The sequence below is a fragment of the Panicum virgatum genome, chromosome 6N (assembly GCF_016808335.1).
Source record: "Panicum virgatum strain AP13 chromosome 6N, P.virgatum_v5, whole genome shotgun sequence".
In the NCBI taxonomy this organism is placed as follows: Eukaryota; Viridiplantae; Streptophyta; class Magnoliopsida; order Poales; family Poaceae; genus Panicum; species Panicum virgatum.
This window is the reverse complement of record NC_053150.1, coordinates 10,456,219-10,469,358: the sequence shown is the minus strand read 5'-3', so window position 1 is coordinate 10,469,358 and position 13,140 is coordinate 10,456,219.

Here is a 13,140-nt window from a genome sequence, read left to right as displayed (position 1 = left end):
TAGTTAGACTTGGAGGCCTATATATATGAGCTCACCCGGCCATTTGAAGATTGCTGGAGTCCTAAGACATCTCATACACACCTAAGAACACCTCCAAGCCATACAAGAGCTCATTGATCATATCCTTAGGTTTTAGCACTAGCTTTGTAAAGTGTGAGTGCTAGATTAGCTATTGAGTGAGTGATCAAGCAAGGTTAGATCCTTGTGCTGTGGTTCTAGAGTGAACCAAAAGTGTATCTCGGTGCGCCGGCCTCTTTAGAGTCTTGGTGGCTCGCTGGCAAGTCAACGACCCTTCGGCTTGGTGTGGAGCGGCGTCGACGACATTGTGCGGGGGACGGAGACCCCTCCTTTGTGGGCAATCTCCCTTAGTGAAGATCGGGATCAAGGTGACGATTGTGTTCACGGAAGAGACTTGATTGCCGGGAAGCGATACTCTTCGTGAGTGCTTCAACAACGTGGATGTAGGGGCGCCTTTGTGGCAATCCGAACCACGGGATAAATCCTCGTATCGAGAGTTCGCTTTCTCTCATCCCTCCTTTTAAGCTTCCGCATTTTATATTGCAACTTGTGTGATTTTACTTTCTTAGTGTAGTATTTTGCTAGGATTGGCTATAGGTTGCAAAACTCTTTGGGATGAGGGTTTCACACTAAGGTGAACCGTAGTTGCACATCTAGATAGCTTGATCTAGTTTAAGTTTTGTGCAAACTAGTTAGAGCCATAGATTTATATTTTATTAGTGCCTAATTCATCCTCTCCCCCTCTTAGGCTAGAGCACCCGATCGCTTTCAAAGATGGACAGCCAAAACTTGGGCATCGCAAACAAGCCGCTCCCTCTGCGTTCCCGACCCATTACAATTAATTATTGAGTTAGAATCAGCCAACCAGCCTTCTTGCGTGTATTTGTTGCATAGGAAGAACCGTGAAAAACAAATCAATGGATAGTGAAACTTTTCTTTCTAGACCACACAATATCCAATAATAGAACTTTAGACCCACAATTTAGTCTACACCACAAAATTAAAAGACACAGTATACACCATGAAATTAAAAATTGTCATTGTTATATAATTAATATACTAGTAAGTCGAAAATTAGCAATATACAAATTGTTATATAATTAATATACTAGGAATTTCAGTAGTTTCAGAAATGAAAATATACGATCAAGAACACATCGATAATGATCGAAACCTATTGAAACGATATTTCGGAAAACAGTAAATATGTCAAACCATAAAGCACAACTCCAACCATATGACTTGACACATTTCGTGCACAAATATTGATGGTTAAGATGTTAATCCAAACATCCATCCATCCATGAGATGTATCTCATTTCATAGTACTAAAAATTTGGACAATAATCCCACCATCCAAGAGAAACTATTCATAGTCCTATCAGATCACTAGGTTGTGATTTAGAGTTAAGATAAATAAGTCATGACTCTCTAATATATATAATATATATATATATATATATAAACACACACAACGTTCTAAAAATATAGATAGCAGGTGTTGGTATGAATGATATTTCTATCGGTAAAATACCCGAAAATACGATACTTCTCAAATACGATCGGAGGATGCTCAAATCATTTTTATTTTCACTTTCATATTAGTTTACCATTTTTGTTTTTGTTTTTCAATAATTATTTTCTTTTTTGTTTAGCCTTAAAAATAGATAAATCTCTAAAACAATTATCGGAAATTACCCTTTTTGCTTTCACCCCTACGTACTGCACCCAAATTAGTGGTGTTGCAATGTGCCACGTGGCATTAGGGATAAAATCTTGTAGTGCCATTTAGTCCCGATCGCCGGTTGGTGCCATCAATCGAGACTTAAAGGTCATCCAGGGGTTAGTTCAAAAGAAAGACATCCCGACTAGAGTTACATGTGCTATCTAGGTGGGATGATAGATAAGATATGCACAAGATAAGAGATCTTAGGTTTGAACCTTTGGTGTGGAGTAATTATTTTTATTGCACGACTCTCTAGCCCCGGGTGTGGAACCAGGACTAATGATGGTTTAGATGTAGAAATTAGGACTAATTATCCGGGTCCGAGTGTGGGAACCCGGACTAATGATGTGGATCTTAGTACTAGTTCCACAACCGGGACTGGCGTTAGGAGGACTATTAGCCGGTTCGGTAGTAGTGTATCACGAATCTCGAAACATTGAATGTTTGGTTCGGAAAACTACCCAAAGCCATACCGGTCCAAATGCATCAGCGAAAGAAAAAGGCAGCAGTAACCGAATGCTGAGAGATGCATGGGCCGGCCCATTTGTTGCTGAGTGTTATTAAGAAATTAGAATTAGTGATCAATTTCTGTAATACTTATATTAGATTTATGACATCATTAGAATGTCATTAGGCAGTTACTAATTGCATGAAGGGGTCAATTCTGAAGGGATATGTCCCTTCAGGAATAGACACCCTTTGGCCCTTTGGGCATGTATAAATATTGTGGCCATTATCTCAATCAACACATAGATTATAATCAATCATTCATTCCATTCACTTCTACTCTAACACGTTATCAGTCACGTACTGCTCTCCGTTGACATTGAGAAACGAAAAGAAGAAGCAAGCAATGACGCCGGCGACGAGCGGACCAACATGCGCTGGGTCGAAGACAACCAGATTTCCTTCGACATCTTCGTCACCGACGGCGGCCACTTGCCGGCGGCAACAACGAAGAATGAGGTCACGAGACGCGAAGGCCACGATTCAGATTCATCAACATGAACGTGCACTCCGACAGGCCTGTGCCACCATGACAGGAAGCATGAAGGCGTCTGTCACAACACCATCGACGACCAGAGCAAGCAAATCCATAGCGGATTGACGATTCCAATCATGGACTCGCCAAAATGTATGAATAGAGACTCGACGATCTCTGCAGCACCAAAACGAACATCAACAACCCGGCAGCGTCGGTTACGACTCTCAGGCCAGTCCCAGTGTCCCACGAACACCCCATTAGCAGCATCATATCGCCGCATTGCCGGAGCCCACGTCAACACCATCGGCGGCTAGCACAACCACGCACAGGCAGCGACGGCGCCCTCGGCGTCCAATCATCCTCTTCCATTGGCCATGGCGCCAGCGGCGCCCACTCCTCCACCGGCGGAGGTATTCGGCGTGGCACATGGAGCCCCGCCGCCTTGGGGCTCTCCTCCGGCAACTAATGGCCGCCGGTGGCCGTGGGCCGGCCATGGCCGGTGCATAGGGGCTGGGCGGATCAAAGCAAGAGGGGAAGGAAAGGACACACGGACGGGGGTGCGAACGGCGACGACGGCGCACGCAACCGGCTACGGCACGGTGGAGGTGACCGCGCGGCGGCGCACACCACCGGCGGCGGCGGCGGCGCTGGGGCGTGGCGCCGGTTGGGGAGGCGGCGGTCGCGGCTTCCAGGGGTGACCCTAACCGCCCCCTGCCCCTCTCTACATGGGCCAAATGGGCCGGCTCAAGTCAAGCCGCCCGCAGGAAACAGAGCCGAGCCGCAGCAGGCAATCCTGCGGCTAAACAAGCTGAGCCGCCTGCAAAGCAGCCAAGCCAATCTCTTTCCTGCAATTTTGCAATAAAGCCCCCCTCCTTTTATCTGTTTACATGTCCAAACTAGCAATTTTGCATGAATATATATTTGTGGCTCTAGATTATTCTGTTTTAACCACTAGACTAAATACAATACTGCAATATATTGTATTTATAATAGATTCTATAAATACTTATTTTAAACCTTGTGTTTAAATGCCTTTCGCTGCAAATTATTTGCCTACTGCAAATAGATAAATTTTTATGACCTACAAGTCTTCATAAATTGCATCATAATATAATATATTGTAGTTGTTTTACTATGTTAATATTTAGATATATTTTCTGTGTCTATGATTTTCTGTTCTAGTCATTGACTTTAACAGTTGTATATCATAGAACTTTACTGCTCTATATTTTTTTGCTATAAAGACCAGAAAATTGTTTGTCTAAATATACATAATTTGTCGATTTTGATTGGCAAATAATTTTAGTTGCAAAAAAATCGAAGCCTCTTAATTAATTGATAGTTAATTAAGATTGGATAAATTTAGGCTCATGTGAGCCTAATCTGAAAAAAGGCAAAATGGCAATCGACCCATTTTTGCTAGAAGGGCTAACATAGGAAATGGTTTTTTCTTTGATCCTACGTGATTTTGCATAAATTATGCCACTACCCAACTATAGCACTTTATGTTTTGTTGTTGTTTGGATATTGCCATTGTAATATACTTTATGGTTTCAACAATGTCATCTTGATTCTATTATATTTTTTGAAATATGTGGTGCACCCAGTCCTCCTTTGCACCACATACATATTACATTTGTAATTTTATAATAGAGTTGAGGTATGTTGGTACACCCAAAACACATTTTTGCACCACATACAAGTTAAGTTTGCTAGTAACTTAGTTGTAATTTAACTAAGACATGAATATCATTAAAGATTATTCATCTTTAATGGATTAAAAATTTGCAATATACATATCTTGATTATTTTGATTAATTAACACAAGGTAATAGAGTCTATGGCAAAGGCTGCACTTAATTCCTTGTGAATTATTTTGCTCTGAGACCGTGCCAAAGCAGTGATCTAATCACCTGTTACTTAAAGGTCTACATCTTGTTTCTATGAAACATGATGATTACCTACGTTGTGTTTTTAATCAAAATAAATGTTTTGGATTTCTCTTTGTCATCATATTATTTTACTATTACACAAGATAGTAGAGTCCTAAGCAAAGGCTGCGTTTAATTCCTTGAGAATTAATATGCCCAGAGACCATACTTAGGCAGTAATATACATTGCCTACTATAAAGATCTACTCTTTGTCTCTGACATAGAGATTATCTTGTCTTGTGTATATCAAAACTTATGATGACCAGATTGTATGGTCTACACATTTATGTGACTACCTACAAAAATCCAAAACTATAATAAGATATACAATTGTAAAATATTGCATTTGCGATTACTACATCACCGTAGTGATTTTGAAGTTTACCTTAGGTGTAAATTCATTAAATCAATGGTTGCCACATGTAGTGGATATTGACTTCAGAGGAGTCTGTTGAACTAGCTCTGTGATAGCATCAATATCTCACATGGACAATGGAAATTAATATTAGCTTTATCACGTACACTAATAGAAGAGTTTAATGACTCTCAATGTTGGGTTGTTTATTATAGATCATAGAAAATGTGCCCTACAATTGTTAAGGCACTACATCCATAAAGATTATCGACAAGAATACCTTGTGAAAGGAAAAATTGATCTATATTAAACATCGATCATGGATAAAACACGAGCTAGGACATAAGATTTGAAAGATTTTCAATCTTAAAATTCAAGCTCTCTAGGAAGTCGATTGTTTTTTGCTGGATCTTCTAAGATCGCATAACAAACACTCCTATTTTTTTCCAAATAGAACCTATGTTTATGGACAACAAGATCTTCGAATATAATTCGAATGACTTGCTTTGAGATTTCGGAATAATCTCATGGTCCATTGATATTGTTTAGTCCATCGAAATATGTTGTAACACTTGTTGTCAATGCATAATTATTGTGAGTATCATATTGATGAATTTGATACTCGACAATACTTATGGATTTTTCTATATATTAGACAAGATTTTCATTAAATTCTTGTCATATATAGATTGTATGGGAATTATTCCAACAAGGAACGATATATGCCTAGTGGACATTTGTACCACAACCACTATAATTACGAAAGCAAAACATTTCTGGTTCTTATGACAAGAAGAGGGAATAATTTTGGTCATCGCTGACGCGATGCATTGATAGTTTGTTCAATTCTTCCACTATCAATCTTCCTAAAGATATGGCATATAAGAAATGAGATAGAACTCATTTTGGTTGTATTATGCATACAACCATTCCCGTACAACATGTTGCGTATAAGAATTTTTCACATTATTGATCCATTCAAGATTTGAAATGATCAACTTAGCCATCCAAAGGGATGCGTGAAAAACTATTGGCAATTCTTTTGGTCATGATTTTTCCAAAGTATGGATACGGTAAGTATCATAGGGAAACGGATTTTAAGACCCTCTTATCTTAAAATCAGATTAACTATCTTAGATTCCTTGATCATATTCAAAAGAATATGTATGGGTCCGATACAAAGATTGTATGGACAGTTCTGACATTTTATGGTTGTAAAAGATACATCTGTTAGATTATCTAAAGTGTGGAAGATCCACACTTAGCCACACATTTAGTAGATAATGCCTCTTGTTATAAGCATTATCCCAAACACTATTGAGCTTTTGTACCTACAATAATAATTGTTTGGTATAACAAAAGTAAAAGATAAATTGGAATCTAGAAGTATGAAATTAAATCATATAAGGACCATTATTAGTAAATTGCTATTGCCAACTTCGTGTTGGAGTCAGGTGGACTTACACACTCCTGACTTATGATTAACTGCATATCCCCCATATCCATATAGTACGTGGAAATACATGAAGATTTCCTATTTGCGAAAGATTGAGTTGCGTTGTATACGTACCACTCTCACCACTGCAGCATACATTGATGGGTTCACACAGGAAATTGGGGATCACCTGAGATTTCAAATCTCCGTCAATTGTTCAGTATCTAGATCTCTTAGAGAGGATCTATTTACAACATGTATGCTGGATTTTTGTATAAATGAGCTTTTTCAGGCATTAGGGGGAGATTAGAAGTACCATATATAATGCCCGAAAAATATTTGAATGCATGAAGCATTTCAAGCTCAGGATCACGTACTAAATTAACTGAACTTTGAGTTCAAAGAATTATTAATTTGCACAGTATTACAAATAAACTGCCACATGCATTTACTAATCATTAATCTGATACAAGTATGTGCCAGAAAGAGTAGTGGTACTAAGTAAAACCACTCAACTCCCAATTATAAATAAGAGAGGGAGAAGTATGGCCATAAAGCAGGATTATTCATGCTAGCAATAGAAGACTTTTGTTCTAAAGTAGTAAATGCAACTTAACCTTTGGTTGAAAGATACCTAGAGGACATTTTATGTCCTGTGGACATTTTTAATCCACAACCCAGCTCAGAGGTGCACCAAAATACTGATACTGGGATATCGGAAAGCCCCGACTCTCGTTTAAGGAGGTCACGATGAGTCATTCAGGGTTCAATTTTGAGTTTTGATAACCGGAGAATTATATTATATAAAGACTACATGTATCGATACATACTTCTCTGAATATATTGTATATATTATTCCAAGTTATCCAGTTAATAAGACCATGGCATAGTGCTTTGTCACTCTTACCGGAACTTGACGAGTAAAAGTTATACATACAGAGATAGTCTTGCTCACCAGAAGAGAGGTGTTTTTGATAGTAAAGCCAACACCTAGACGTACCTTTACTGTGGGTACAAAAGTGTTTTCATCCTAAAATGGATTGAGAACAATGAGGTGGTGAGATTAAAGCAAGACTAGTAGCACAAGGGGTTTACGCAAAGCCCAGAGCATTGATTTTCAATGCAAGTTATTCTCTATAGTAAATTATAAAATTTCCGATACTAACTTTTGACTAGCAGTATAAAAGCATCTATCTTTGCAGTTAATAGATGTAGTGATTACATATGATCACTTGATTTGGTATATTGTGAAACTTCCGGGAAGGAGTTCACATATCCAATACTTATATATAAAATCGCAACATATACCGTGTATTGCTTAAGTCGATATATGGCTTAAAACAGTTAAGTTGATTATGGTACAATCGACTTTGTATGTATTCTTATATTGAAGGATACAAGATTGATTACACGTGATGTTCATTTCGGATTTCTTGGTTGGATTTTCTAGTATTATATGATTGTCAATAATCTTGACATCATTGGTAATGAACACTTGTTAAGAGTACGTTGTAATTAAAGACGGAGTTTAGAGATGGGATATATGATCTGAACCAAAATTTTATTTTGTGTTTAAGATCCAAGTATCTTCTCCCAGATTTTTGTAGTAAAGCTATCTATATCCACATCATATTGAATGACTCAATATGAAAGAGAATCCTATGGTGGTTCTACCTCATGATAGAGAAAGGTATGAGGGAGATTGTTTATGCCATAGTGATTGAATTAAGATAATGAGACATGTGGTCCATTATCCCTGTGCTGTTTATGCACTAATACATATATTGCAAAAGTTCCCGGCCGGATATGGTCTTTGCAATAATTTGCTATCTAATAGCAGCACTATTCTACCTAATGTTGGTAGATTGAAGTTAAGAATATCTTTGATATCTTAAAATAGCACATACAAACTTGGTATAATCCATGATTCGATTGCGTGGGTATCATGATTCTGGTTATCTATAAGATCCCCAAATTCCAGATCATTAAAATAAGCTTTACAGGAATATGGAAATACCATTATGTAATAGTCTTAAATAGACATTTAATGGTTAATTTCACTAATCATTCTGATATTGTATTGCACAAGACTACACATGAATGTGTATAGCTTGACAGAATGATATATCACACACTGAAGTTATGTGGTTCTAATTATATTGAATTAAAGGTCATTATCTATAAAGGTCATATGGGCATATAAACAATTGCAAACTAAGTACCTGTGATAATCTCGAAGAGATATTCACAAGATCTACTATACTCCACATTTCATATATGTTGAGTACATTGGTACGAAAGGTTTGCAAGTTTCAGGGGGAGAGTCTCTCGTCTCTCTGAGTAATAACTTGTTGAAAACATCATATTGCACTCTTTCTTTGTATGAGTTTTTCCTTTGGTTTTCTCATATAAAGTTTTTAACGAGGCAATATCAACACAAGATTATGTCCTATCATCCATTTTTCCTATAGAGGTTTTTGGTAGATGATATTGGAACATACGATACATTGTACTCTTTTCTTTATGTGAGTTTTTTCTTTGAGGTTTCTCATATAAAGTTTTTGATGAGGCAATGTCAACAAAGGTATATGCTATATCATCTAGTTTTCCCCACCGGGGTTTTTTGGAAGATGATATTTGAAGCATATTGACCATAGGGTCAAGAAGTTATTAGACTAAGACTTTGGGTTTATCTCAAGGGTCTACTAACATTGATAATTGTATGTTATGGTGTTTCTCATTATTTTTCCCACTGCGTTTTAAGGAGTTTTGCCTGGTATACGGTATTACTTTGGTTTTTCGCACAGGGTTTTCCAAAGATTCTCCTCACATTTTTCCTGAAAGATTTTTGGGGGAGTTATATATTGTATCGCATCTCCTGATTTTTCCCATAGGGTTTTCAAGGAGTTTTTCGATTGATTACAAGATCATGAGAAGATCAAATTGATTACAATATCACAAGAAGAAGAAAATTGATCAAGGGGTAAGAAATTAGAATTAGTGATCAATTTTTGTAATACTTAAATTAGATTTATGACATCATTAGGATGTCATTAGGCAGTTACTAATTGCATGAAGGGGTCAATCCTAAAGGGGTATGTCCCTTCGGAAATAGACACCCTTTGGCCCTTTGGGCATGTATAAATATTGTGGTCATTGTCTCAATCAACACACATATTACAGTCAATCATTCATTTCATTCACTTCTACTCTAACACTGAGATCGCGGGCTATGTCTCATGCAACTTTAATTGCTTCTTGTTGACGCAAAAATCAACACACTGAAATCCGAGGGCAAGTGTTCGCCAAGCACGGAAAAGTCAACCAAGCGTGCCAGTCAATTTGACCTGAAATTGACAAGAGAGAAAACAAAGTCAAATTCGAGAGCGTATCGGCTGGGATTCCAAATATCTCTCAGATGGGCGTATCGGCAAGCTTTGCCGATACTATAGACGACAAAAAGATATTAAATGCAAGCACGTAATAAACGAGCGTATCGGCAGGATCAGCCGATAAACTAAATGACAAAACCGGTTTTGAACAGCCGATCGTGTATGTATGACAAGATCTAAACTACGAATGTGTAGCTTAGATGATGTGAAGCTAAAGACAGATCTAAACCGGCTTTTGAGATAACAAAAGTGTTACTCCAAAACCTAAAGCCGATCTAATATATTTTTAGATATGATAATGGCCAAAAAGCATATGAAAACCTACAAATTTAGCCGATATCGATAATTGGTGAATAAATCTAGACGAGACGACAGTGATACGCCCGGAAGTCAAAGCCTAGATAAACTCGATAACTTTTAAATAGATTTGAACGAAGCCACAGCGATGCGCCCCGTAGCTAAAGCTCAAATATACTCAGTAAAACGAAAACTCACCAGCAAATCAAGTCGCTCGAATGTGAGGCGTCCTTGATCAACTTGAAAGAACTCGTCGAAAAAAAGAAGAGAAAAGGCGAAGTCACCGAAAAAGTGCAAAGGAATTGTAAAGTTTGTTATAGTGGATGTGTATCAAATTTTTTCAGTCCCTTACAACTGATATATATAGCCTAGCACTATCAAGTCCTAGCCGATTACGGCAAACATTACTTGACTTAAAAGAAAAGACCATCTAAAGATAAACTACTTTAAATACTACAACCGAATCATCAAGATTCTTGTAGAGTCCGGATCCTCTCCTCCTCTCTTGATCTCATCGGCAACTCTCCACCGGCCGGATACCAGAGCTAGCGGATCAGCATCTTCAAAGCATATTCTTCTGGCCCATCGGACGGACTCCATCGGCCGATTCCAACACTGTGCAACTTTTGGTTTCTTCTAAATCGGCCACCTACTCTTCATAAAAATCACCTTCCTTGACACGTGTCAAAAAACAGTGTCAACACTTCTTTTTCTGTTCCTTACATTTTTCTTATTTTTGCTTCATTATTAAGTTATTAATTTCATACTTGTTTTTCTTTACATTTACCTTTTGCCTTCTAGTCATCCCATAGATATTTTTTGTTTACTTATGTAATTTCCCATCTACATTTCATACCATTCATCAATATTTCTATTGTTGATTGGAACATTTTTTCTTAGAATAATTATATTTTTTTTGGAATAACTTTCCTGATGCTTAGAATCATGTTTATTTTGGATCAAAACTTTTTTTTTGGTGTGTGGGGGGGGGGGGATTTACCCTTGAATGTAGTTTGGTCCTATATATGCCAGATTCAAGATCTTTTGAGAAAATTAGGTATTATTAAAATAGCAAAGTTAAAAAGTTAATAAACGAGATCAAAACTATATAACATATCGTATGATCATAGAGTATATCATGTGCTAATAAATAATTTCTTTTAAATTTAAAGCACTTATTTACCACTCATGTAGTCCAAATTTGAAGTAGTTCAAATAAAAATGCTGAAATATAAAAAATATATTTCTGTTAAAAAATTAGTAAATATATTATACATAAAAAACATATGAAATCGAGCCATAATAGATTGTTATATTCAAAAGTTGGTTTTACGTGAACAAACGTATGGAATTGAATTAGGGGTTGGTGGCCTATGTGGGCCTGTTGGGCGCGGGGTAGGGGAAGGGTGTGGGAAAAGAAGCTCCGTTGGGCCAGCCTAGACAAGATGGGCATGGAAATGGAGAGATGGTTTGGGCCTAGCCATATTAGTCCCCGAGTGAGACAGAATTTACGAAAAGGTTTAGCATTTTTTTGTTTCCAGAAATTCAAAACTAACTCAAATTATATTCAAACTTGATCCAAAAAAATCCCACCCCTTTTAAAATGAATAACACCCTTGAGGCCTGTTGACAAACACTCCTAGATAGCTTTTATCACACACAAGCTGCACTGACCACTCCGCATATGCTCTGCCACTGCCCATTGCACAGGTGATTGCCGCCGTTGCTAATTGACCTACCACAACACAAGCAGCCACACGGCTGCCTCCCTGCCCAGCTCCGCGCGCTCACGGGCACGGGTAACTTTTAGGCGCTCACGGGCACGGGGAACTTTTAGGTACACCTCCAACCCTTTTTAGTTCAAAATTTTGTACTAATTTTTCAAATTGAGATATCGTTTTGGAGAATTAGTACAAAATTTTAAACTAAAGAGAGTTGAAGGGACATCTAAAGGTTACCAATTGGCACCCCTATTGAAAGGAGTTGCAAGTTTAAGAACATAATTAATAAAACTGCAAATTAGGGACAGGAGGATCGAAGCGATATCCTAGACAAGTTCGAGGAGCATGGAGTTTATCAAGATGCTGCACGGAGCATATATATGTGGAATAAAATATCCGTGTCACCGTACGTGCGGCCGGTGTGGACAAATCGCATGCATTAGCCGCTGACACGTGGCTGCAAATTGAACGTTCGTATGCTAGCAGCGTAGTTTTCCCGGCTGACCGCGCGGCTATTTCCCTTGCACTACAGGGCCACAAAGGAAAACGGCCGTGTGGACGCAGGACCAAACGAGGAAGACGACGCCCCCACAGCCTGGCACACTTGGGCCGGCGGCCGGGTGCCTCCCCGGTAGTCGACCGAACACGAGGAGTCCACGGGGGCGGCCATGTCACGTCAGGGTCCATCACGGGCCAGGCGGCGCAGGAACACGAGGGCCGTGTTTGGTTGCGGGTGGGGAAAAAATTCCGTAGAAAGGATTCCACGTGTTTGGTTGAAAATTTGGGCCCAGGGACGGCGCCAGGCATGGGACCCACGGGCGGCCGAGATATGCGTCCCCCGCTCGCCTGTCACTGCGCAAAGATGCGCCCTCCTCCCCCCCCCCCCGCAAGCCGCATCCGGCTTCTCCCAGAAGCGCCGCCGTCCCTACTCGCGCCGCCGCAATCCGCCGCCGCCGGCCGCAATATTGCCGTTCGTTGCCTGGATCCGGTGGCCGCCACCCCCCACACACCGGATCTACGGCGGCGTTTGGTGCGTCCGCCGTAGAAGCCGCCCGCGCACGGAGTCAAGCTCGGGGCCGGACCGGCGGCCACCGTGCCGTGTTCGGCCCCCATCCGCCACGCCGGGAAACGGAGCCGCCGCCGCCCGCTCCTATTCGGTGGTCTTCCCCGCTGTGGCCCCCTCCCCTCCGTTTCAAGCACTCCGGAGCCCCAGGTCAGTGCCCCCATTTTCCGCATCCGCCGCCGCCTGCCTTCCTGCGGTGTGCCTGCCGGCCTCCTT